The following is a 26,579-nucleotide window of genomic DNA, read 5'->3' as shown; positions in this document are numbered from 1 at the left end:
GAAAAAATCCCTTGAGTTGCTAACAATGAATGGGTCAAAATTCGGGCATTCGTTTTCAACGTTTTGAAATCTCTATAAAGAAAATGTGTATAACCCCAAATTACCTAGACACAAAGATGGGGGACAGATCAGGGAAACCATGCCCCTGTTCTATTTATACTGCCAAGGTGATATATATTTTTTAACTTGGTTAACATGTCTTCATGACAATATTTGGCTATTTCTGCCCAAAGAGCCAAAACAGAAAAGAGAGAGAGAGGGGGGATGGTGGAAGGGAGGGTAGACGAGCAAGACAGAGAGACAGAATAGGTTGCTAGAAAAAGGTATAAAATATTTCAGTTTCTAGAGTCTGGTAATTGGAATTTCCCCAGCTCTGAGCCAAATTGCTTTACCCAGAGAGCAGCTGGATGACAAAATCGTACCCTCAGCCGGGTTTCTTGAGAGAAAGAGATTCGGGAGCTGCACACAAACACGCACCCTGGCAGGCCCTCAGAAGCATGAGAAGAATCAGGAAGGTGTCGGTCAGAAGCTCCTGGGACCTCTTCACTCCTTACAGAGACACCTTCCCCTACGGCAAACCCATCCTCCTGTTTGCAAGACAGAAGGTCACAGAGGAGAGGACAAGTCCAGTTCTGATTGTCTGTGAGCGAGAAAGGAGAAGCCCAGCAAAACCCCACCGTGGGATAAAGACAGCCCGAGGATGCTGAAAGATTTCCACATGCCAGGTTTTTAGGGGGCTTGATTTACCATTCAAGTGAGCACAGCTGTGAGGAGGGGACGCGGCTCTGAGCCAAGAAGGGGAGAGAAGGGGAGAGCGTGAACAAGGAGGAAGGGGATTGTTTGCAGACTAGACTATTAAATTGACTTGGAAATAGTCCCCCTCATTCCTCCCTGCATAAAATAGTTGTCTATTTCAGATGGATTACCACAAACTCCCAGATAGAGCCCGTAAGTGCTGTTTATACAGTGTGCTAATTGCAGTAATGGAACCCCCCCCCACCCCACCCCCAGTCATTGCTCAGCTTTGGTCCAGTTTTCCCTCATGAGCTTCCTTCCTGGAGCCCTATTTGTGGCCCTTTCTCTCAGCCCCCAACAACGAGCATAGAAGGAAATATGTAATTATTCATTTTTTTGCCATTGATGCCGCTGATGCTGCTGCCCGTTGGCCCGCGGGGCTTTTTGGATAGCGGGGATGCCGTCCAAGTGGAGCAGCTCGGTCTGGAGTCAGAATGACCTTCTTCTGGGACAAGGCCTGAGGCTCCCCATCGTCAGAGCCTTGCTTGCAGAGCTTCTGGGAGCTTTGGTTTGGGGTCGCGTTCCCATTGTCATGGGAACCGTTGCCTCAGTCCCCAGTGGGTCTCACTCTTCTCCTGAAACCAGCAGCAGGAATAGCAGGCTATGCTGTTCCTTTAAGCAGCTGTCCCTAGCTTGAGGAAATGCATCTATCGCTGAGTGAAAGTCAAGGCCCCCCAGACGCTCGGTGTGCATGCACCGTGGCCATCAACCTCTCACACAGTTGGAACTTGCTCATTGGCGCTTCTCACTCAACATCCTTCACCCTTTATTATGCCGTTAGCTCACGAAGCTTGCATCCAGATTTTATTTTGATGCAACCCGTGTCTCCCGACCTGAGACCCTGGCTCCTGTATCCATTTCTTGCGGCCACCATTAATATTTCACCTCCGAGAAACTTAAAGTGACCCACGTTCATTGTCTTACAGTTCTGGAGGTCAGAATTCCAACATGCTTCTTACTGGGCTGAAGCCAAGTTGGGAACAGGGCTGTATTCCTTCTGGAGGCTTCAGGGAAGAATCTGTTTCCTCGTCTTCTCCAGCTTCTAGAGGCTGCCCACATGCTCTGGCTCCCGGCCCCGGCCTTCACCGTCAAAGTCAGCAACGGTGAGTCCTGTCCTTCCCGTGTCATCCTGACGCCTTCTGCTTTTGTCTTCCCTGGCGCTTTTCAGAACACCTGTGATTTCACTGGCCCTACCCTTATAATCCAGGATAATCTCCCTATCCTAAAATCTGCTTGGCAACCTTAATTCTATCTGCAACCTGAACTTCTCTTTTCCATGGAGCCTAATACATTCACAGGTTCCGGGCAGTAGGATGTGGGCATTTGATGATCTGTTTCTCATCTTCTCCACTCCACAGTTGCACGACTAATCTTTCAGGGCATCTCCTTCTGAGATAACCTTGGATCCTGGGACACTCCGGCTCAAAGATAGAATGCACGCGCGCGCACACACACACACACACACACACACACACACACACCATCCATCCCAGCCTCCTGGGGTCAACCAGAACTACAATTCAAGCTCCATGAGGCAATTTGGGGTTGTATTCTAGGAGCTCAGAACAGCAACCGGTATATGGCAAGCGCTCAATAAATATTTCTGGAATCAATGAATCAGTCAATCGATCAGAAGAATAAGTTCTTCAGTAGGAATGGTGTAACAGTATAATACTTGAGCCCCAGAGTCAGATATAGGGTTCAGTTCTTGCCCAGCTACTTACGAGATCTATGACCCTTTCAGAGAGCCTCAGCGACCCCATCTCTAGAGTGAGAACAAAGTCACCTGCCTAACAGGACTGCCATGTGGCTGAGTAGGTCTAGCAGAAGGTCTGGAATGCCCTAGTGCTCAGGGAGCAGTAGCCAGCCCGGTCTCCCTCCTCCCGGGGGTCACCATCTTGGACAGGAAAACACATGTGCAGGCAAACAAGTGCCTAGAACCTCAGAGGTGCTTTTGGGGAGGTGTGTTTGCGTTCATAGTTGGGAGACAAAGTAGGAAATGATCAGCTTCAACATCAAGGAGGCTACCTAGATGTGTCCACCCTTGAACCGAATCTGAAACAATCAGTAAGTGGCAGAAAGATGACAGAAAAGGGAAGGGGCGTTCCAGGAGAGGGACCAGCACGAACAGAGGCCCAAGGGCATGGAACTATAAGCAGGTTTAAGAAATGGAGTAAAGGGAGTTACGGGGCCACCAGGCATGGCAGGCAACGGGGCTGGCCTGGAGGAGGGATAGGTGAGCCATTGGGGCCCAACCCCACGTGCCGTGCCAGGGGGCTTCGATGTCCAGAGATGGCTGTGGATAGGCTGGATGGGCCACCCATCGTTTCCAGCGCTGTGCCTTTTCTCTCCCATGCATTCACACAACTGACACACACATCACACACACACATGCAGGGGTTTTATAAAAAGTACACACACACGGGACGTGCACACCCATTGGACGTACACGCAGTTTACCAGCTAGAATGACGCATGCATTTGGGGCCTGTGGTCGGCACGCCCACACGTCATAGTCCAGGAACCTCTCCGCACACAGAGGACACGTACCCTAACAAAGGCACGGCTGACCACGTGGCCAGATGCGCGCACAGACACCCGGCGAAGCACCTACACACTGGCCGTGCGCATGCAGGCTCACGTACGGTCAGGCAACGCACACGCAGAACACGACGCACACAGGCACGTGAAGAAAAGCGCACCCCCGCTGTCCGTGTGTACACGCCGCAACCGACCGCACCCTTCTCACGCGGTGACCGGTCTGCCCTCGCTCAAACGCACGGCCGTACGGAACAGGCGCTCACACCATTTAGACACACACATGGGCGCGCGTGTCAGCGTGCAGATCCCTCATTGCTTTCCGGAATGTGTCTGGGTTCCAGGGCAAGCACTTGTTCGGCCCGAGGGAAGCCGTGATCGCTCTCCAAGCCACTGCAGACAGAGCAGCTAAGAGACCTGCTTTTGGAGTTCACAGTTTATGTCCACCTCTCTCCCCGGGGCGGGGGGAGCGTGCCCGTGTTCCCAGCTTCTGTCTCCCGGCCGGCCCCGCCCCGGCTGAAGTCCCTGCGGCCCGTGACGGCTGGACGCCGTCCAAAAGCATTGCTGGGTCTCTTGCAGGAGTTCCCCACGTACGACTGGCTGCCCGGCCTCCTTTCCTAACTGAGCTGGCAGGGGGCCAGGCCGCCCTGGGGGAGGGGGCAGAGCCGAGGGCTCCGTGGCTCCCTGCACGGCGAGGCCCTCATCAGCTGCTCTCCCCGGGGCCCTGTTTGGGTGATGAGCCCAGCCAGTGCTGGAGCTTGGCAGAGAGGGGTCTCGCACGACATCTGCTTGGCCTCTCTGGGGCTAGTCAAGCACAGCTCCCTCTTCTGCCCGCGCTCATCGCGGAATTGGGTTCCAATGAGCTGGAACCTTGCGTTTCGCCCGAAGTTTTGACAAGCCGCTGTTTCCTGGCAGCAGCCGGGATGGAGCCGTGACCTCCATCTGGGTTAATGAGGGGAAGGGCTTCCCGCACACCTGCCACGTTGTCCCGGCTCCCTCTCCCTGCTCCAAGGAGCTAATAAACAGGGTCACGCCTCCTCCTTCTCCTCCTCCTCGGAGACCATGTCGTGCCCTCGATCGCAGTGAGCCTCAGCATATGGAGCCCCAGCCCCCTCCTCTTTGTGAGAGGAGGAGAGAACCGTGGGTACCAGTGAAGGCGAGCCCAGGGACATTGACAGTGTGAGTCAGATGTTATCCACAGCCCTCACTCCTAGCACATTTAGTTAAAATTAGTCCAAACCCGAATTCCACGGATTTTCAAAAACCCAGAGTTGTCCCCGCAGTTTACTGCGAATTCCCCCAAGAGCTATCGCCTCCTGTTTCTGCCAGCTTCTGAGCTCACGTGGCTTGTCACCCTCATCCAGCTGAACAAGAAGCATGTATCTTAAAGGGATTTCTGAAAGAAACCCACTCATCTGAAACATTCCGGGCGCGGGGCCTTTACTGAAAGGTTGATGATCCCAGGACTGGATGGGTCACAGGGGCACACGGACGGCTTTAGGACACCACGCCGGCAGTAACCCCACGCTTCTACCCTTCCTTCTTCCTTCCTTCTCTGGAGTGAGACACAAGCCTGTCCCCGGCTGCCTCGGCCTGCTCCCATTCAGGCCCAAGAAGATCGGTTCCCTCCCCGATCCCCAAACAGACCGATTTGAATATTCTTCTCTCCTAAGAGTGGGTGTCTGTTCATAAGAAATTCTCAATACAGCTGCCAAGAGAGGAAAATATTCCCCCCGTGGCATTACATAATAAAGCTGTGTGTCGGGCAGAGAAATTCCTGCAACAAAGGTGAATAAACATCACAGAAGTGAGCTCCCGGAGGGAGAGCACTTGCAACATGAGGGAGATGCCTGACCGCCACCCAGCTAACGGAAGAGAGATGACGGGAAGGAGGTGTCCAGCCTGACTGTCCTCTTAGCCAAGCAATGGTGAGGCCACTAAAACTCGGTCAGAAGCAGGGGCCCCTTCTCGGGCCCCAGGAAATGTCTCTCGGCCAGGGCCTGGGTCTTTGTTCCAGGCTGACAACAGAGGTCTGACCTTCAAGCGTCCACCCCCTCCCCCAAGCCACTGTGGTTTCTCCGGGCCAAGAGGGGAAGAAGGGGCAGGAGCAGGTTATAGGGCTCCACCAAAGAGCTGACTGGTGGCCATTCATACGCAGGAGGGCTTCCTTTCAACAAAGTCTGTTTGTTTCCCCCAAGAGCCCTGGGGACTCTGTGCCAAGACAGAATGACTCACTGGCTCCCAGGCCTTGCCTCCCCCTGGGAGACGCTCGGGCAGGGCTCTTCCCCCAGCAGAGCGCAGGAGAGCAGCTTCCATGAGGCTCCAAGTGGATGTGGTCTCTACAGAGCGAGCTTGGTTGGAAGTGTAGCACAGAGAAGGCTCCAGTGAGGCCTTCAGGCCTCACTGCTAGCACGGAATTCCCCATCCCTGCTTGCTGGCTTCCTTCAAGAGTTCAAACGTCATCACTTAAAATGTTTTCTTATTTATTTTTGAGAGAGAGAGAGAGAGAGAGAAAGCACAAGTCGGAGAGGGACGGAGAGAGAGAGGAAGAGAGAGAATCCCAAGCACAAGCTGTCAGCACAGAGCCCAACACGGGGCTTGAACCCACGAACCGTGACATCGTGACCTGAGCCGAAATCAAGGGTCAGGCACTTACCCGACTGAGCCACCCAGGCGCCCCAAGTATCATCACTTTAAACGGGAATCTGCTCTCCCGTCTGTGAGCCCACGCCACTGGAGATGTCTGGGAGTCACGGCCAACCTTGGATGCAAAAGTGTGGATCCTCATGCTGGATGGTTGGAAAATCGTCCTTTTTAACATTTGAGAAGCTTTCAGAAAAGCTTTGTCAATGGCAGAAAAAGTTTCTTTACGTCAGTCAAAATCAATTATAGACACCAGTAAGATGTTTTCATGGATGGAAAGCTGGATAAAATCCAGCCAGTTGGGCCGACTCAACTTCAGAGTCATTGTCTTTTAAATTAAGAGTATACAGTACCTGCTCACGACCCACAGGATAGCCAGAGGGATTAAATGTGAAATCGTCACTCCCAGGAGGAGGGGATTGCTCCAGACCAAGCCATATGCATACATGCTCAGGACATTCAAACTCCATCTGACTTCACCCTCGTATCCAGGCCCCGGGAAGTGTTGGTGTATTTATACCCATTCTGAGAAAACTAATGCCTGGAGAGATTAAGCTGCCCAAGTCCACACGGTGAATAAATATAACTCGACACATTAATAGGGCAATAGGATAGCAAAAAGAGGTGCTCAGGCAACCTACAGACCGAGAAATGTTTTAGTGGCTTTTGAGCACCTTACAAGCCCAAGTATGAATCAGCAGTGGGTATACTCATTGTAAATCAGGTTTATCTATTGATGAAAAACGAGTTCTGTATGTCTTCAACCATACTAGCCCCCAGGCAAGTTGTTTCCTAAAACAGGGAGTTATCAACCTGCCTTGGTTGGTTTTTCTCACCTTCCCAGCAAGGGAGATGTCACCTCTTCCTTCGAGACATTCGGCATTCCCTTTGGGTCATTCATTCTGTTGGGGCTAAAACTGGTTAGTAAAAGGGACACAGAACTTAGAGTCTAGGACAGGTTTTTCAACGTCAGCACTGTCGATGTGGGGAGCTACGTCCTTCTTTGTTGGGGGACCTGACTGATGCATTCTAGGATGTTCAACAGCATCCCTGGCCTCAACCCACTGGATGCTAGTAGTATCCCCAAGTTGTGACCCCCAAAAATGTGTCCAGCCACCGGCCCTGGGAGCAGAGCCATGCCCGTAGAGAATCAGCGCTGCAGAATTGCCCCTGGGAGCAGAGCAGCGCCTGTAGAGAATCAGCGTTCCAGAAGACAAGTCACTCAAACACTCATAGCTGTCGGTGCAGGAGGCTCGAATGACCACCCCCGAACCTGATTTTCTTGACAGAGGTGACATCTAAGTGAAAATACTGCGGATCTTGGTAGAGCGAGGCAGGAAAGCCCATCGGGGGGGTGAAGGAGATGGGCTTCGGAAACATATTTCCGAAGCAGAGGGAACGGCGTGACCCAAGGCATGGAGGGAAACGTGATCCTGATTTGAAGGCTGTGTTGTTCAACATTCACATCAGAGCTCTGCCTACAGACGAAAGGCAGCGTTGTCCGTGTGCAGTTCACACGATGCAGGGAGAAATGGCAGAATCTATGTTCCAGAAGGTTTAGACAAGTTAGATCTGTGGCCCAGCATTATGATGCACCCCCAGGAACAAAGGCAAGTTCCTGCATTATGGTTCAAAAACAAACCCCAACCATTACAATGGGAAATCTGGCTCACAGGCAGAAGATTGTAGAAGGTGTTGGGTCTAAACCAGTATAGTTCACACTCATTCATGCATGAGAATCCCCTGGAAGGCTTGTTAAAGCACAGATTGCTGGGCCCCACCCCCCAGAGTTTGTGATTCAGGATCTGGGTCCTGGGTGGAGCCAGAGAATTTGCATTTCAAACTGGTTCTCAGGTGATGCTGATGCTGCTGGTCTGGGGATTCTCCTTTGAGAACCACTGGTAGAAGCCTCAGTTTCCAAAGATGGTAATAGCAGAGGGGTCAAATTAACAGAAATATGGTGTCTAGTGTGGGGAGGTGAGAACCTCAGTGCCCCAACTACCGATAGGAGGCCAGGGAGAATGCTGAGCACCGTATTTTAAGAGGATCTCTGGGAAACTGGAAGGTGTCCAGAGAAAAGTGAGGCAAGCAGGTTATGAAAAGTGATTGTTGAACATGGAGTGTTTGGCCTAGAAAAGAGGAGTTATGGGAAGAATCTGGGGGCTGCTTCGGAGAGAGAGGGTCTGTACTGTGAAGAATGATTTGAACCACATCTTCTTCCCACACCGTCAACCCCATTAGTTCAAGATCAAGAAAACCAGGGCGGGAGTGTCCAGTGCAGAATTTCTGGTTAGCCTAAAGTGGAATCTCGTGGCAATTCCACATTTAGGGCAGCACGGTCCAGTAGAAATGTAATGTGCCCCATATATATCGTTTAAAATTGTCCTTGCAGCCATAATACAAAAAGTAAAAAAAAATATAAAGAAATAGGTGAAGGTGATTTTAATAATACTTTTTTATTCAACCTAATATTTCCAAAATATGTTTACTTGGACAAGTAATCAATGCAAAAGTGTTTAGTGAGATAGTTTACACTCTCTTGCTCATCCCGTGTTCTAAATCCAGGGTGCGTTTTGCGCGCACGGCTCATTTCCGTTCCATTCGAATGAGCCGGAGACGAAATGCTCCTTCCCCACGTGGGACTCGTGGCTCCCACACTGGACGGCTCAGCCCTAGTGAGCCATGAGTCGGTCACAGTGGAGTGAACGGTTCCTAGTTTGACTCCGTTTCTCTGCCTTCTGACTGTCTTTTGGATTTAATAACGTTTGCATCCCACTCCTACGTTCCTATTTTAAATGAAAGTGAACTCACAAGTGTTTCTGTATATTTTGAGAATGTCATAACGTGCTCTAAGTCGTCTGCAGGCAGCCTGAGGAGCCCTAAATAGAGGCGGTGTCGGGACTCTTGCTCGTAAGTGACAGGAGACTCAATGCAATCTAGGTTAAGAACATACCAAAACAACGTACTGGCTTACATTTTGAAAAGTTCAATGGTGATGCTGGCTTTTGGCATGCCCGGATCCAGATATTATCAACACTGTCACCAGGAACTGGTTCCTGCTGCTCCCCGATTCACTCACTCCTGTGTTGCCTTCCTCCTTTGCATGGATCCCCCTGAGGTAGAAATACGGCCACTGGAACCTCCCGTCTTAAATCATCTTTGCCGTAAACTTTCCCTACAGAATGAGCTGCTTTTTTTTCCAAATCGTTCTCAATAGTTCTGGACTGGAAGCTTTCTTGGCTTGAATTGGCAGCGTGCTGCTCATCCCAGAATCCAATACTGCGGAAATGTATTTGGTCAGGGCCATCACCTCTGGAACCAGGAACCTAGGGAGTCTGCCCCAAGCAAAGTTCGAGAATGGGAGATGGGGGTGGGATCCCCAGAGAAAAGAGAAGTGTTTGATGGACACAAATATCAGACGTCCACCAGAGATGGACAGACCAAAGGATAGAGACCAACGGGCCATTTTGTCCTGGCTGATGAAAATTGCCTTTCGGAAGGGTCCAGCTTCTCTTTACTGTGAAGGCACTGCTTGGAATTTGATAGATGAGGAGCTCAATTTGAGACAGTGATCTCAAGTGTTGGGGCCACCATGTGAGACTTGTTTTGCTTTTCACCAATCTACTTTAAGAAGCCTTGTCCCGTGTGGCTGAATTTAGAAATCAGAAGCCTGAGGAGTTGACAGAATAAATCGACATTTACACATTCCCAGAAAATTTGGAAGAGTGAAACTCGGCGAAACCAAGCTGGAGTCTGTTCTTTTCCTTCCGTCCCCCAAACAATGAGCTTGCAACCAAGATGGCGACCGAGCTCACATCAAAAGTGTCTGGGGTCAAAGATGTGAAAAAGCTCACAAGGCTCACAGTCTAACTTCTTCGGATTCCTGAACGTCCCAAACACAAACACAATAGCCTGCCATCCAGAAACCTGCAGCCCTCGCTCACGGACATTCTGTGTTTTTTGCCAGTTACTCATTCCACCCTACCCGCTAATTTTCTGCCCAGTGGAGCTCAGTTTCCCCAAAGCTATGTACTTCCTCTGCTCACATGTTCCTAAGATGTTCCCAAATTCAGCTGAGCCTGAAATCTTTACATGTGCAATGAGTTTGGGAAAAAACAGAGGACTACAAAACTTTCCTAAGCCACGGGACTTTTAGGGACACAGTATCTTTTGTGATATAAAATAGGATTCTTTATCTTAAACTGAGGTTTATTTGTAAGAAACAATGGCCAGAAAATACTAGTTACTATGTGGCAGGCTTTCCCTGAAAGATACCAAACACTTTATTTGTCTAATTTGCAGACTGCTAATCATCCTTCAAGGACCCACCTCACCCCCAAACTTTGCTGACTCTTTTCCAAGAGTGTACTTCAATCATTGCACTGACCCCAGACTCTGAGGCAATACGGCTTAATGGAGTTAGACTGTCCTGGAATCAAATCTTAGCTCTGGCATTTCTTAGCCATGTATCTAGAAAGTTCTTAAGCTTGTCTGGGTCTCATCTTCTTTATCTATAAAAAAAAATCAGGGGCTCCTGGGTGGCTCAGTCGGTTGAGCACTCGACTTTTGGTTTTGGCTCAGGTCATGATCTCACAGTTGCATGAGTTCAAGCCCCACGTTGGGCTCTGCACTGACAGCGTGGAGCCTGCTTGATATTCCCCCTCTCTCTCTGCCCCTCGCCCACTCACACTCTTTCTGTCTCTCTCAAAATAAATAAATAAACACGAAAAAAATCATAAAAAAAATTAAAATCCCGCCTTTCTGGCTTGCTTTTAAAAACACTTGAATTAATGTGGGTAAGTTCCTTGATGGATAGGCACTTAGCATTGTAATTATCATCACACTGTTCTGTGGTTACTTGTTTAAAAGTCACTAGAGTCTTCCCGTTCGATTCTGATCTCCTCCAGGGCAAGGGCTGCTTCTCAGTAAACTTTTTGTCTCAATCTGGAGCGTAAAGACATACATGTTTGTTGAAATAATAACATAAATACATGCATGAATATATACAGATGAAGCCAGAAGAGTTAGTCCACAGCCAGTCTCTAGGGGACTGTGGTCCTAGAATGGGAATAGTATACCGTACGAAACCCTTTCATTGTTGGCTGAATGCTTAGACCCTATTAGTCTGAGTCACTTGAAATGTTTCTGAAGAAACAGTGCCCATGGTCAACGTGAACAATTGTATCTGATTTAAACTGATGAAGAACTAAGGGTCTTGAGTTAATTCTCAGTGTCTTTCAAATTTCACCATACGATTAATCGTATGAAGGATCTTCCTCATCTACCTCCTTCCAGACCACAGTGACCAATCAGAGACTTCAAATCAAAATAACAGTGCTTGTAAATTAAAAATGTTTGCTTGCAATTCAAGCTATAAGTATCCCAGGCCCTGAAATCTCAGAGTTGGATTTCTGAATGAAACCCCCCCATTAACCATGCCCCATTTTGGAACTAGGGAGGCTGCCTACATATTTTCAACTTGAAAAAAATGCACACTCTCATCCCATTGGAGCCTACCACCCGGCACCATTCTTGGTACCTTTATACCTAAGATTTCAAGTCAGGAAGTGAGGCAAAGCAGTGGGCACCGAAATCGTCTCTCAGCCCAACTGACTCAGAAGCAGTCGGCCTGGGTAAACTCCCTTATAAAAAAAGTCATCCCTTGTTTGGATCCAAAAACCCCTTCAGTCCATGCTGTTAATCTGGTCCTGACCATATTTTGTAAATACAAAGCCTGGTTCAATGGTCCCACCGAGACCACATTTCCCAATAATGAGGGGAATGGTATTTACAGGAAGGTCTGAAACTTTCCCTCAGTAGCCTGTATTTTTGTAAGTCCCGTATGAAACCTCCATGTGGGCATGACTAATGGATCCACCTAATTAAATTTTTACAGCATTCCAGGGCTGGAGTGTCAAATGTTTGCTTCGAGCTTGTCTCCTTGTAACACTGTCAAATAAGTCTCCCATCCCCCACCACACACACCTATTTTAGGGACTGTAGTCTGCATTCCAATGCCATATGAAATCAGAATTTGGTTGATGAGGATGAAGAAATGGATTGCCAAATAGTTTTTGCAAGCCAGCCTACCTTCACCTATTTAGAGAGGTTAAAAGGGAAAAAGAAGAAGAAGGAGAAGGAGAAGGAGAAGAAGGAGAAAAACAAAAAACCTCCTTCTAGCCAAGGTAGGATTCTGTACAGGAAGTTGAAATAGTCGCTTCCAATGGATAAGAAGATCACCGCTGTTGTTTATAAATTCTTGCTCGAAAGACTAGAGTATGCTTTTAGCAAGGTGGGATTTTAACGTTGAAAACATCCTTGAAGTCAGTAGATTCTACGGACTTTAACAAAAAGAAACCCCTTGATAATCTACAATACGTATTTTCTCATTCATTGCTGGGCATTTCGTTTCAAAGCAGAGGTGTACAATTAGACCCCTGGCCTGCCTCCATACTGGCCATTGAGGGATCGTTGAGGGTTCATCAACAGGTAGACAATTGACAATGTGTCCGGAGCTGCTGAGCGAAAAGAGGAAATAGAATCTGATTTTAGTATTGAATGAATATCAGACTCAAAATAGGACACCGCAGGTTCGAGGAAGTGATCTCCTCAGTGATAACATGGAGCATGTTAGAGGAAGATTCTGGGAGATAGACGCTCAAGATGGACACAAGTCAGTGAATCCCTGCAGGCTTTCTAAGCCAGAGAGCCTCCAGAAGTGGTCTGTGTCACCTGTACCCAAGAGCTTGTTAAAATGCAGATTCTTAGACCCCAAACCAAAACTTCTGAGTCAGAATCCAGAAGTGGTAACAGGAACTCTGCGCGTGAAGGGAGCTCCCAGACGAGCCCTACCAGCCTGAACTTGGAGATCCCTACTCTGGGGCTGTTGGGAAGGTCAGATCCGAACTCTGCACAAAGATGATGCTGGAGGTTCCAAGTGACAAGCAAGGCATGGAGGAACCAAGGCTAGATGGAGACCCTTGCCAGGGAACCAGGGCACCAGTGCCAGGAAACTGCGATCTTCATCCAGCCCGAAGATCCCTGTGGACACACAGAGCCTTACTCTCTCACCCCTGAGAGCCCAACATGATTCTTCCAGCCCAAGATCTTCAAGAATCAGTCATAGTGGGGAGTTGTCATCTGCTGTCTTCCATTAAGCCCTCTCCTGTAAGCCCCCCTCTATGCAAGTGCTCAGAAATACACATGCACACTCAAATGCGTTCACCTCTACATATGCAGACAGACCCGCTCTTGCAAACAAACACTTGAATACATATGATTTGTGCACATACTACTACACACACACACACACACACACACACACACACACACACACACACGCCTGAGCATATACAGAAGAAGGGCGCCATTATACAGAATCTTCTTTCTGAAATATTGTCAAAAGATCAATAGGAGCCTACCAGGACATCACAATGCCTACATCATTCACCTCATTTCATCTCATCACGTAGACATTATATCCTCTCACATCATCACAAGCAGAATCGTGAGTACAGTATAAGAAGATATTTCGTGAGAGAGCCCACGTTCGGGTAAGTTTTATTGCAGTTATATGGCTATAATTGTTATACATTACTATTAGTTATTGTTGCCAATCTCTTACTGGGTCTAATTTATAAGTTAAGCATTATCATAGGTATCTATGAATAGGAAAAAACAGTCTATAGGGGGTTCAGTACTGCCCGTGGCTTCAGGCATCCACTGGGGGTCTTGGAAGGCACCCCTGTGGATAATGAGCTTCTGTACGTACATATGCTTCTCCATATCTGCCTGCCCCCACGTTCTGACACAGAGATGCTATACCTCAGCTCTTGCTGAGATGAACTAACCTCCCTTCCAAATATTTTTCTTTCTAATTCATCTTAGGAAAATCACTAACCACAGGCAATTCTGGAAACCATTTTCCTCCAAGAACCCCGTCCTAATGTGGGAATCGGCTACATCCACAACAAATGGTTGACCAGAGTCAGAGGAAGAGGAGACTGTCAGAAACTTATGATGCAACCAAGCAGGATTTCTTGGAAGCCATTTATCCTGACCCCTGATCCTGGGATAAGCTCAGCACCACACGGGACAAAGAACTAGAATAACAGGGTGGACCCGGCAGGACTTTGGAATCCGGCGGCCCCACAATAAGTGTCTTTGGCTGGCTGCGTTGACTGCATGAACTTGGGTAAGTTACTGGGCATTACTGAGCCCCCAGTTCCTTTTGTATAAGCCAGAAGTTTACAAAGACTCAATGAGACCATGTGTGTAAGCACCTAGCCCGGGGTGCTAGGACACTCAGTCATAGGAGGTGATTGATGGGTGATTGGCCTGGAGGAGTACACATGTTCCATAGGCTTTAGATTCAGAAAGTTCTCGGTGCGACTCTTACCTCCTCCACCTATTGGTTGGGATGTTTTGTGCAAGTTTCTTAACTTCTGTGAACATCGAATTTCTCATCGTAATGAAAACCATACCCCCGCCAAACTCACAGAGCCTGGCGGAAGGATTATGTTCGTATATAGGAAGAACTTAGCACATCTAGGAAAGAGATAGCTGATTTCTTCTGTCCTTTTCCCACCTTCTCTAAAAGGAACGTCCCCTATGGGATGGATAGGATGGGGAGGAAGGATGAAGGCAGCTATTTCCTCCTTAGAGACACATTCGGGACAGGAAACTGTTAGGGAAGGGTTCATTCCCGATGACACAGACCACCCGGCGACCTTTCAGAAAAAGCAAATCCCTGGTTCTTGTGTCACCTGGGCTGAAGGAACTCTCCCTTTGGCCGTAGTCCATCTGTGGATCAAACTCTCCCAAAAAGGGAAGCCGTGTGTTGACTGGAGCCGGGGGCGGTTCTTTCTGAAGGGTTTCGCTTTCTTAGGCAGCAAACAGACAGTCTTTTGAGTGCGATGATATGGCTTCAATAGGTCTTTAGACCCAATAAGGCCCATTAGTTCTTAGCTGCGTATCCTTGGGCAAGGGATTCATCTCTCTGGATCTCTATTTCTTCGTTTTAAAAAATTCGGAGAATGATGCCCGCCCTGTAGCGTTTTCATGGGATTGAACACTGGTGTCATTTTGAGTGCAAGTTAACTATCCTGGTGATGGAGAGAAAGAGGACTCCATGGGCGAAGCTGCCTCTCCGCAGCCTTCTCAGTCCTGGGGAGACAGCCAGCTCTGGGGGTGACCCCGCGATTAACTCTGGGCTCATCTTGGGTGGAGGACACATTAGCTGATTGGACACCAAGAACGATTGTGCAATGAGAGCTTTAAAAAATTAGTGATTTCTCGAGGCGCGTGGGTGGCTCATTTGGTTAAACGACCAACTCTTGGTTTCGGCTCAGGTCATGATGTCACAGTTTGTGAGGTCAAGCCCCGCGCGGGGCTCCACAGCTGGCAATGTGGAACCTGCTTGGGATTCTCTCTCTCCCTCTCTCTCTGCCCCTCCCCAACTTGCGCTGTCTCTGTCTCTCTCAAAATAAATAAATAAACTAAAAAAAACAAAAAACATGGGGAGCCTGGGTGGCTAGGTTAAGCGTCCAGCTTCAGCTCAGGTCGTCATCTTGCAGTTCTTGGGTTCGAGCCTCGACACAGGCTCTATGCTGACAGCTCAGAGCCTGGAGCCTGCTTCGGATTCTGTGTCTCCCTCTCTCTCTCTGCCCCTCCCCTACTTTGTGTGTGTGTGTGTGTGTGTGTGCGCGCGCATGCGCGCACGTGCACACTCATGCACATGTGCTCTCTCTAACTCAAAAATGAATAAACGAAAAAGATTTTCTACTTTTTAAAAAATTTTTTAAATGATTGATTCTTCAATAAGTTAAATGGAGAATTGCCATATGAGCCAACAATTCGATTTCTAGGTGTCTCCCCGAAAGAACTGCAAACTGTTTTTCATAAATTTTTTTAATGTTTATTTATTCTCGAGACAGAGAGTGAACAGGGGAGGGGCAGAGAGATAGGGAGACACAGAATCTGAAACAGGCTCCAGGCTCTGAGCTGTCAGCACAGAGCCCGACGCGGGGCTCGAACCCACGAACTGTGAGATCACGAACTGCACCGAAATCAGATGCTTAACCGACTGAGCCACCCAGGCGCCCCTAGGTTATTTCAGTTTTACCTCAATTTAAGGAAAACCCTCCCACGTCCATGTGTGGGTGTCTTGATGCCAGGGTGAAGAAACTAGGAGAACAAGGAGGCAGTGATTGTTGAAGCACTGATTAAAAATGTGCACTTTGAGGGCAGGGCAGTCCTCTAAATCTCTTTAATTAAGACAAAGAGGACGTGAGGTTCGGGGGAACAGCAGTTCAGCAGATGACTAGCGACCGAGCGAGACGCCAGCCAATGGCTTCTCGGAAGGGTCAGCCACCCGGATCTGTTTTAGAGTCGAGTTAACACGTGAAGTGTGTAAACACCACTGTCGATTCTTCTGTCCCCGCTCTCCCCAGCCCTCTCCACCAGCTATCTCCACTTGGCACGCGTCCTATTTTCCAAACAGCAGCTGTGCACAGTTGAATAGTAAATCAAACACCCTAAAAAACCGTTGTTTTAAAACAATGTCTCAGATTTCTCATATATTTCATTTCTATTTTCCTTCCCCAAATCCCTCGCCTCAGACAGCAGCGGTAGCAAGCGCATTCAGGTAGTGAAGCCTCTCTCCTGTTCACGGGGGATTCGTGAGCGAATTCCCACTGACAAGTGGTTGTGGGGGCAGAATTTATAGGCAGAGTCATTTCAGGCAGATCCCGTATGTTCTTAGGAAGCAGGTTGTTGACGAATGTTCTTGGACAGGAAGGGACCGGATGGCTGAGGTTTTCTGGGGACACGTATCCCCAGGGTGAGCCCCAAGTTTCCAAGGATGTTGGCATCCTGAGAGTCCCAGCCCCTTGGCTTGGTGAGCCATTCTACAGCAAGACTTGGCTGGCCGTCCCCCCAAAGGCCGCACCCCAAAGGTGCGGGTTCCAAACGCACCGTCCGGGAGGCCATTTTCCTGGGGAAAGAGACAAATGGTGGTAATGAGGAATCTTCCTGAAGGCTCAGTGTCGGGCTTCCTGGCGAATCCCACACCCATGCACACATAATCCCACACTCCCAAGCCCCAGCCCTATGGGTGCCTCAGCTCAGCCTCCAACTGTCCTTGAGTCAGGGTCTCTCAACCTCGACCCTAGTGACATGTGGGTCTGATCATTCTTTGTTGAGCAGAGTTGTTGGCGCTCACAAAGGTTGGATGGCTCACCAGAGTCACACGCCATGAAGTCACAGAGCTTATCAGATGTTCACTCAGCAAACATTTCATACCATTGTTGTGTATCGAGCGTTACTACAGGCACGCGGACCGGCAGATATTTATCGAGCATCCACACGATGTTCAACATTACGGATGCAAGAGGGAGCAAGTGTGGAGGAGTCAGAAAATAAACATGCAAAGCAGCTTGTCAGCCCGCTGGCGTTTGGGGCTTAATCAGGCTCTGTGGTGGAGGCTGGTCCATGCACTGGATGACATGTAGCCGCATCCTTGGCCTCTACTAAATTCTTTTTTTTAATTGCTTTTTTTAATGTTTATTTATTTTTGAGAGGGAGAGGGAGACACAGAATCTGAAGCAGGCTCCAGGCTCTGAGCTGTCAGCACAGAGCCCGACACGGGCTCGAACCCACAAGCAGTGAGATCGTGACCTGAGCCGAAGTCGGACGCTCAACCCACTGAGCCCCCCAGGTGCCCCGACCTCTATGAGATTCTAATAGCGTAAAGTTATCCCCTGTTGAGAACCACGGACACCGAAGGAATTTAAGAAAAACTTAAAATGGGATATTGTGGTCTACGTACTGGTAGAACCCTGTCTGTCCAGAGAAACACAAATGTATCTTCCAGAGATGATCTCCCATGGGAAGGAATATCCAGGGATGAGGGAAGCCCCTCCTGAGAAGGAAGGCAGTGTTTTAATCCATAATCAGACCAGCAAATTTATCTGAAATTACCTTATTATGACTCACGCATTATTATGAGTGTCCCTACTGGACGGTAAATCTAGGAGATCAGGGACTTTGTCCCTCCAGGTGACTGCAGTAGACCCAGAACCTAGAACAGTGCCAGTCACAAAAGTCTGGGCCATGAATGGAAGAATGGGTAAATCCAGGCAACCTCCTTCTTACAAGAACGCTATGACCTTTCTTCCTCTTTTCCTTACCCTCTCTTAGTTCTACCTCTTTGTCTTTCTGACCTCTTCTCTCCTCCCACCCATACCCAAACAGACACACTGTCAAGCACAAAACCAAATACACGAATGCTCCCACAAACAGACAACACATACGCACCAACACACCAGCAGGAAATGAAAAGTAAACACCAAAAACATGACCTTGACTCAGTGTTCTGAGAAAATAAACCAAACACAACAACAGATTGCTGGGACACAGACCGAACCGGAAACATCAAGCAGCTTTTGCACCACTCGGCACTTACCAATTTGTCGCAACCTTAGGGCTTCATGCCTTTGGATAAGGTCACCAGAACCTCTATGTTGGGGCCAAGAAACTATGTGATCCTTTACTTTCGGTGATACACTTTACCATCACATTTGCAGTGAAAAATAACATGGAAAGAACACCCGCCTACCCCCACCAAACAGGCACACACATACACACACACACACCCACCCACACACACATACACACACACTCTGTGGTTATGGTGCCCCTATAAAGTGGTTCCAGTCTCTTGGCAAAAATTCTTAGAGGCTGGCAAGAGCAGTTCAGAAAACATAATCTTTCATTTACCCAGATAAATACGATACTTGCCACATAAATTTGAGGGCACTTTGTTAAACACTTTATATGCCATACTACACCCCAAAGACCATAACTGCCTTTAGATTGAGGACAGCGATTGAGAAATAGCAAACCAGGCAAATAAATAAATTGTGTGTATTTATTTTTAACTGCTTTTCTAGACACGCCACAAGGCTTCTTGCAGGCAACACACACTTGGCAACCTCAAATAAAAAGTGACCTCTTGATCGGAAAGAATTGAACTACCATTCATCTTCCTCTCGGGCCACGGCTGAACACCTGTCCGTCGGCCATTCTTGGTGAAGTGGAGGAAATTCTGATCCAGTGGCCACTGGGCTAAATCAAAGACTCCATCTCTTTTGCCAAACTCGGGGCAGAGGCGCTGTTACAAAACAGAGGTCTGAGAAGGAAACTAGCCAGTCTTATAAAACATAGATTGAAACCCCAAACCATATTAAGTTGAAGTGGGGACCAGAACTTCCATGGAAACCACATGCCATATCATATAGGGCATTGAGTCTGAGAAATGCCAGTTGATCTGGGATTGGAAGTATTTTTTAAGTTTATTTATGTATTTTGAGAGAGAGAGTGTGTGCGTATGTGCAAGTGGGGGGAAAGCAGAGAGAGAGAGAGAGAGAGAGAGAGAGAGAGAATCCCAAGCAGGCTCTGCACTTCAGCGGTGGTGCCTGATGTGGGGCTCCACCCCACGAACCGTGAGATCATGACCTGAGCAGAAACCAAGAGTCAGAGGCTTAACCAACTGCGTCACCCAGGCACCCCTGTAAGTATTTCAAGTATTAAGGTGTTCTCTGGTTAGTGTCTGAGGAGACCTTCCCAATCTTGGCACGTTCCTTTGCTTTCTTCACTACCTCCAAATAATATTTATTAAGCATTTTGTGGGCGTCACGTTGTTCTGAACACTTTACGTGACCATAAGTCTATCCAAAATTCTATGAAAGGCTATTGTTAATCCGTGTCTTAGAAAGAAGTAATTAAGACCTAAGGTGTTTGGGTAAATCTTTAAAGTCCACGCAGCCAGTCAGTGGAGACAATGGAATTCGAATCCATCCATCAAAGCCAACACTGTTTAAACAACAGCTAGATGTGGAGCCTCAGTGCTTCCCACTCCTCATGCCCACACACCCACAACCAATTCCCCGATGGCTTCTGTCATCACCTCTATGACAGCCACCAAGAAGATTTCGATTTCCATGCCAGCTCTACCCTATAGGCAACAGTAGGGTCCACAAGCAGTCAGGCTCAAAGGAAAAAGGATTCCATGATTGATTAGTGATGCCTGCTCTGGGTGCAGAGGTGGTCGCTAGTGGTACATATCACATCAATGTGCTGCCCTCTTTCTTTATTCTGACGACTGTCCAATCTCTCTTGCTAAACAGTACTTTATCTTCTGAACTCCCGAGCCAGATTTTCAACCGCCTACTAGACATCTCCACTGGGGTGGCCTATTGACACCTTAGACTCCTCAACACTGGCCTCTTTTCCCATGGTCCCTAACCTGGTAAAAGAAAATCATAATATCATAATATCATATATATCATAATATCATAATCATAATAATTATCCACCCAGGTTCCAAGCTGGAGGCCTGACCGCTGAGCTGAGCTCTTCTCTCTCCTTCATTCAGTACTCCATCCATCACACATCTTTCCCATTTTACTTTCCAAAAACATTTTGAGAATCTGCTGCCTCTGTCACATTCCCATTCCTTGAGTCTAGGATAGGCCCTCATTTCCACCAATACAACATTCCACGAACAACTGCTTCTGCTTCCAGACTTGCCCAACTACGGCCACACTTTCCTCCTAAAGCACAAATCTGTTTACACATTTCCCTTGCCCAGATACCTTTGTGGCTCTGATAAGGTCATGCTCTCCAGCTAGCATGGGAGACCCTGCACCGTGAGGCCTCATTTACCTGTTGAGGTATCTCCATGCTGCTCCATTAGCCACCACATCCCCTCACCTGTGCTCCAACAGCACAACCACCTTGCTCTGTTCTTCCTACGTGCCTTCTGTTCACACCTACGTGCCTTTGCACAACCTGTTTCTTCCACTAATATGCCCTCCCCCATAATTTAGTGATCCTTTATAGAGACATCCATGTCCTTGGTTGACACAAGTCAACAGTCACAGATTATGTGCTTGACTCGAGGAAGCACTGCCTGAAGGTTCCAATGTAGCTCTAACAAGCCCACCTGCTCCGAGGCTTGCCTTGCCCCAGCCTGTCCTTTCCTGTGTCCTCTTGAAAGCAGTAGCTGTTAGAATGAGATGTGCAGTCAATACATCCATAAGCAAAGGTAGCCTACAGACAGCGCCCCCATGGAAGCTGGATGGTGAGATCTAGGACCCTCAGTCACCCCCTGACAATGTCACTTGCATTCCTGGCACCTTATCTAGTGGATGTTTGCACCAGCTTACAGCTGCCATTGCATTCGGGCCACGACTTTTCAGGGCACACGACTCACAGCTAGGCCCCCAGCACACAGATCTGACTCAAGAATGTGAGGTCTTTGAGGGCAGGGGTCAATCAATGATAGCCTCACCTTCCTGTTGTACCTGGGCTGGGAGCCTGGACAAGGCAGGCATTCAAGAAATGGTTGTCCATGGATCAAATAGAGTGAACCAGAGAATAGATGACTCAGTCTCAGCACCATCCCTCATTAGTTGGGTGGTCTTGGTCCAATGTTTTAACCTCTCTATGGCTCTGGGTCTCCAACTACAGAAGTAGAATAATAGTGGTGCCATATTCTTTGGTTCTTCAGACCTTGTTACCAATGGATAGAGGATGGATGGATGGATGGATGGATGGATGGATGGATGGATGGATGGACAGATGAATGGATGGATGGATGGATGGATGGATGGATGGATGGATGGACGGACAGATGAATAGGTGGATGGATGGATGGATGGATGGATGGATGGATGGATGGATGGGAGGATGGATAGATGGGAGGATGGATGGATGGGTGGATGGATGGATGAATGGACAGATGAATAGGTGGATGGATGGATGGATGGATGGATGGATGGACAGATGAATAGATGGATGGATGGATGGATGGATGGATGGATGGATGGATGGATGGATGGACAGATGAATAGGTGGATGGATGGATGGATGGATGGATGGACAGATGAATAGGTGGATGGATGGATGGATGGATGGATGGATGGATGGATGGATGGGAGGATGGATAGATGGGAGGATGGATGGATGGGTGGATGGATGGATGAATGGACAGATGAATAGGTGGATGGATGGATGGATGGATGGATGGATGGATGGATGGACACATGAATAGGTGGATGGATGGATGGATGGATAGATGGATGGATGGATGGGAGGATGGATGGATGGGTGGATGGATGGATGTGTCTGTTGATGAATGAGTAGATTAAGGGAAAGTTATTTAATAGATTCACTATATTACATAATTAATTAATTAAGAAAAATGTTCTTCCATCATTGCCAAAAGCCACCATCCATTCACACGGTAAATAAAGTGGCCCAAACACAAATGGTCCCTCAGGAAACAATCAGTCCTAGGGACAGCTCCCTCTGGTCACTGCCTTCAGCACACACCCTTCCCATGGATAAAAAGGAAGGGAAAGGGAGGAAAGAGAACAGAGCTTACAAGTGAATATTTGGAAATACTGTCACTTCACGGAAGCCTCTCCCCCTACCCCGAGCCTCCCCGGGAGCAGTCAGCAGCTCCGAGGCTTTCCCTTGCAGGAGGTGGTGAAGACAGGATCTTGAGCCCCCCGTGGCTCTGCCCTTCACTTCCTCTGCCACTCCAGTGGCTCGTGTATGTGAAGGGCTGGTGGAGAGATGTGCAGAAGGAATGGCCCCTGAATGCCTCTTCTGTGTGTAACCTGTTAGAAGTCACCCCTCCACCTGACTTGGCTCTCACACTCGTGACTAAAAGGCCTAGCCCGCCCCGAAAGCCCGGACTCTCCTTCCAGAGTGCTCTATGGACCCCAAGACTTCTCGGGCCCCTCCCGGCTCGGCGGTATCAGCTGAGTAATCTCCCCAAGCATCGACACACAGCTGCAAGGGATGAAAACTGTACTGTTGATAGATGAAACTTTGGCTAAGATTACATGGTTTTGAATATCTTGATGACATATTTGTCTGAAAAGTCTTTCAGAGGATGGCCTAATATAAATGCGCGGAAATGTTTCTAATGACTAGCATTTGTCTACAGACTTCGTTGGAGAAATTAGCATTCATATGTCTCGGGATGTCATTTGCATTTGTATGCGGGGACAAACTTTTGAATAATCATTTCTTCCAGCCCAGAAGAGTTAACTATTTACTCTGAACGCAGGCTGTTTTCCTTCTCAGGCTATCTGGCTGGGTTAGTGGTGTCCAGAAGGAGGTAATGATGTTCTAAGCATACATCCCATTGCTGTCGTACCACTGGAATCTTCTAAGTAGTCCTAATACCATTTGCCTAGCAAAGATTTACTGGGCTCCAGCTCAGCTCTGGCCACACCCACCTACCTCTTGGAATCCACCCCATGTCCTAAAGAACCTCAGCGCTTTCTACGAACCCCGGGCCCACCAGGTTGAAGCCTGAGACCTATCTGCTTGCAAACATACCTGGAATTCTCCCCAGGATAACAGAGGGTCCATTGAAAACCCATGGAAAGCAGCTGGTGTGTGCAGACAGCTTGGGTCCCCCTTCCCTTATGCAGTTTCTTAGGGGTCCTTTGGCTGAAGTCCAGGGCATTTTCCTGGCCCAATTTTGCTTTAAATCGTATAAAATGGCAAGGTCTGCATGAAGCCAAGGAGAGATAAATTCTAACAGGGCTCTTATTTGCTCTGTGACGTCCAAGAAGAAAATGAACCTCCTTCAGGATCAGATTTGCCATGCATAATTCAGAGAGGCAACACCACCAATTACCGGGAATTAAGGAGACAAGAGTTGATCATGCATGTAAAACCCCGCGACTTGGCACATAGTAGGACACTCGATAAATGTTACTTTCCTGCCCTGACTCCCCGGCATTCCCTAGTATGCCATCAACAACAGCACTTGGGCTCCTGATGGCAACTTGTGCAAATGGCAAAATATGATGTTCCAGCTCGAGAGACTTTCACGGCGGTCACTTTCACTTTGGGGTAGCTAGACAACCATGGGATCCATCTTCTGCGTGAGCTCTGGGTCTCCAGTAAAATGCTCCCGTGCGTCTTCTCTGAGACCTTACCCCGTGTCAGAAGCAAACCCCAGATAGTTCTGCCCGAGTGGCTTACTCTGGAAGCAGAAGACCCAGGTCAGTTTGAGGCCCACAGCCTAGCTCCGCTCTGGGACCCAGCGCCCTGCACGGAGTAGGCATTTTCCTGCATGCCTGGTCAATGAATTGGTGTTTGAACTTGGGAAAACAGCCAACACCAGGCCTCCTCGTCCTAGGATGTGGAGCAGGAACATGAAAGGTCTATGTTCCAAGACATAAGCATCTTTAATAAGAAGATGAGACCAGCAAAAACGACCCTATATGTAATTAAAAATGGAAACCATACTAGCCTGGAAGAGAATCAATGAAGTCGAAGAAAGCGCAGCTTTTCCTGCAATAATGACTTTAATTCGTGTTTTAAATAGTGGTCAACAGAAATATTTGGGGAGAGAAAGAGGATAACACCTGCTTTGCTGTACCTCGAGCCCGTGTAGTCGTGCCTGTGATGCAGCTTGGTGCCAGTCCTGGGGCATCCCGTGCGTCTGTCCATCACAGGCCACATTACTCCTCGTTGTCATCCCAGGTTTGCTTGTCTGTCTGTCCATCCGCCCTGAAACCTCCTGGGGGGCAGGCACCGGCATGAAGCGTGTGTCTGACACAAAACACTCAGTGAATGTCTATAGAAGGAAGGAACTAGTTCGTATAAGATGTCCTCTCTCAATTTGCTGGTGTGTCCCAATCTGAAAATGACCCCTCATAAACTGGTCTCACTGTCTGTCTGCCTCCGTCTGTCTGTGTCTCTGTCTTTTCCTGTCTGATCTTGTCATCTCTTTGTTTCTCTCTGTTTCTGTGTCTGTCTCCCTCTCTCAGGACGGTGCTACCAAGGAGGGAGGATTGAAACCTGATTGGTCAAAATGACTTGACTTGTTCCCATGTGTCTATTGGGCCCCATGTGAACACCCCAGGAAGCTCCCCGCCGCCATGGTAATATCTCAGATGATGCTATCTGGTGGCCCACATCTCACGCCAGAGACAACGCCTGCTCCCGGAGAATCCTCGGCCATGTCCCACCCTCTTTATGTCTGTGAAAAGCAGGTTGGGAGAGGCAAGGCTGATCTTCCTTGAAGCCTGGGTGTTGTGTTTTATGTTTGTTTTCTTTTTTCTAAAACACTACACCTGGAGAACACTTTTATGTGCCTCTTGCCAAACCTGAAACCTGGTGTGAGAATGGTTAGTGATCTTCTGAAAAGCAGGGCCTCAAGTGGCACCAGAGTAAGGGGACCACTCCCAGCGCCACACATCTTCAGCCGCCAGAAACGACAGCTTGTCCTCAGGGTAGGAGCGGCTGGGGCGAATGGCACAGAATCTTCTAGTATCGGTTTTCATTGTTATCTTAAAAGAAACAACTTAACCAGTGGATGTGGCCACCGTAGCCTCTGTTTTGCCTGAGTTGCCTGGTCAACGGAGCCAACCCATCACTAAATGAAGGGACACATAATATATCCATATAGAATCGATTCGTATAAATGCCTTCCCTTCCCTTTTCTTAGCAGCCATTTGTTTTAAGTATCTGCTGACGGCAAATCCCATGGCTTCTCATCTCACCTACCGTTTCGGATGCGGACGACCTTAAAGACAAGGTACAAACACCACCTCCCCCCATTCATTCCACCCAAGTCCCTTAAGGACAGGTATGGCCTTGAAATTCAGATCATGTCATTTATCGATGAAAACGATGCAATGACAGAACTGTCACTGAGTCTTCATCACCCAAGTGGAGGAGGAAGCACACCTGAGGGTATCTCTCACCCTCTGTCGTGAAATTTGGAGCACCAGCAGGGTTGTGAAGACAGGTGGGCAGCGGGGCGCTGAGGACAAAAGCAGAGCTCACCATGGGACAGGGGATTTGTCCTATGCATCAGCCCCATCTTCAAGCGCTCCATGGAAGCTTCTGGAACATTCCGTGGTGGGGATGATTTTAACAGCATAAAGGACGGGGCGGGGGGGGGGCGGGGGGGAGGGTTAGGATCCTCTTTCCCCTCGTTCAGTTTTGTGCTGAGTGTCTTTTGGTTGTGGCCTCACCCCTCCCCGCTCCAGATCCATTCTCCACCTTTCTCCGCTCAGCTTGGTGCTCCGGGGTGGGGGGTGGGGGGATCTACACAGGCACATGAATGGACTGGTCGGGCCCCCTGGCTTGCACTGGGTCAGGCTGTGAGTGCCCCTGGGGGGAGATGAGACGGGGGGAGAGGCCTGCCTCCTCCTCCTCCCTGTGTGATCACTGCGAGCCACTTGTGCCCTTTGACTGAAGGTCACCGCTCACCTCTGCACTGTCCCCACAACCTGTCTCTCATCTCGCTTTCTCTCTGAGCTTGGAAACTCCCTTTCCTTACGCCTCCCAGCAGCCTGCCAGGAAACTACACCTTCCTGTAAGGACGTCCTTTGCCCTGGGCCCCTGTGCTCTGCGAACATTCCCTTTATGAAAACCCCCTTGGCATCAACCCGGTCCACTCCTTCCTGCTTCGACCCAAGTGATACAGGTTTGTGGACCCAGCAGACTCACAGCGGATGTGTTTCTCCGAGGTGTCCCAAGGTCTACGTGGAGTGGAGCCTCCT

At 48.7% G+C, this 26,579-nt stretch overlaps 1 long non-coding RNA gene across 1 annotated transcript in view; it reads left to right on the top strand.

Moving 5' to 3' along the window:
* Positions 1–15,439, top strand: part of LOC132690113 (uncharacterized) — a 771,167-nt gene extending 755,728 nt beyond the window's left edge. The window contains exons 11-12 of the long non-coding RNA XR_013552544.2: positions 1,722–1,898; positions 13,864–15,439. This is a non-coding gene — a long non-coding RNA (uncharacterized LOC132690113). The remainder of the gene's footprint in view (positions 1–1,721; positions 1,899–13,863) is intronic.
* The last annotated feature ends 11,140 nt before the right edge of the window (positions 15,440–26,579 follow it).

This window comes from Panthera onca, chromosome E2 (genome assembly GCF_046562875.1).
Source record: "Panthera onca isolate mPanOnc1 chromosome E2, mPanOnc1 haplotype 2, whole genome shotgun sequence".
Classification (NCBI taxonomy): Eukaryota; Metazoa; Chordata; class Mammalia; order Carnivora; family Felidae; genus Panthera; species Panthera onca.
This window is presented reverse-complemented; position numbering and strand designations above follow the sequence as displayed.